The sequence below is a fragment of the Nomia melanderi genome, unplaced genomic scaffold, assembly GCF_051020985.1.
Source record: "Nomia melanderi isolate GNS246 unplaced genomic scaffold, iyNomMela1 scaffold0014, whole genome shotgun sequence".
NCBI lineage: Eukaryota > Metazoa > Arthropoda > Insecta > Hymenoptera > Halictidae > Nomia > Nomia melanderi.
In genome coordinates, this window is record NW_027475130.1 from 10,138,281 (window position 1) to 10,139,235 (window position 955).

Here is a 955-nt window from a genome sequence, read left to right on the forward strand (position 1 = left end):
GGTTTTTTCGGCCCCTGGTGGTCCGAGGTCGTTCCCGCTGCACAGATTCATGCGCCGGGGCCTCCTACAGACTATGCACTTTGATTTATTGCGCTATCTGTAATAGCACCCGAGATATCACCAGATATATATTGGATTTTTCCCTGACCCTGAGTGTCCGGCCCCATGAGACGGTTGTTGTCTCGGCCCCTGGTGGTCCGAGGTCGTTCCCGCTGCACAGATTCTTGCGCCAGGGCCTCCTGCAGATAATGCACTTTGGTTTATTGCGCTATATCTAATAGCACCCAAGATATCACCAGATATATATTGGATTTTTCCCTGACCCTGAGTGTCCGGCCCCATGAGACTGTGGTTTCCTCGGCCCCTGGTGGTTCGAGGTCGTTCCCGCTGCACAGATTCATGCGCCAGGGACTCCTACAGACAATGCACTTTGATTTATTGCGCTATGTCTAATAGCACGCGAGATATCACCAGATATATATTGGATTTTACCCTGACCGTGAGAGTCCGGCCCCATGAGACTGTGGTTTTTTCGGACCCTGGTGGTCCGAGGTCGTTCCCGCTGCACAGATTCATGCGCCAGGGCCTCCTACAGACAATGCACTTTGGTTTATTACGCTATCTCTAATAGCACCCGAGATATCACCAGATATATATTGGATTTTCCCCAGACCCTGAGTGCCCGGCCCCATGAGACGGTGGTTTTCTCGGCCCCTGGTTATCCGAGGTCGTTCCCGCTGCCACAGATGCATGCGCCAGGGCCTCCTGCAGATAATTCACCTTGATTTATCGCGCTATCTCTAATAGCACCCGAGATATCACCAGATCTATATTGGATTTTCCCCTGACCCTGAGTGTCCGGCCCCATGAGACGGTCGTTTTCTCGGCCCCTCGTGGTCCGAGGTCGTTCCCACTGCACAGATTCATGCGCCAGGGCCTCCTACAGACAATGCAC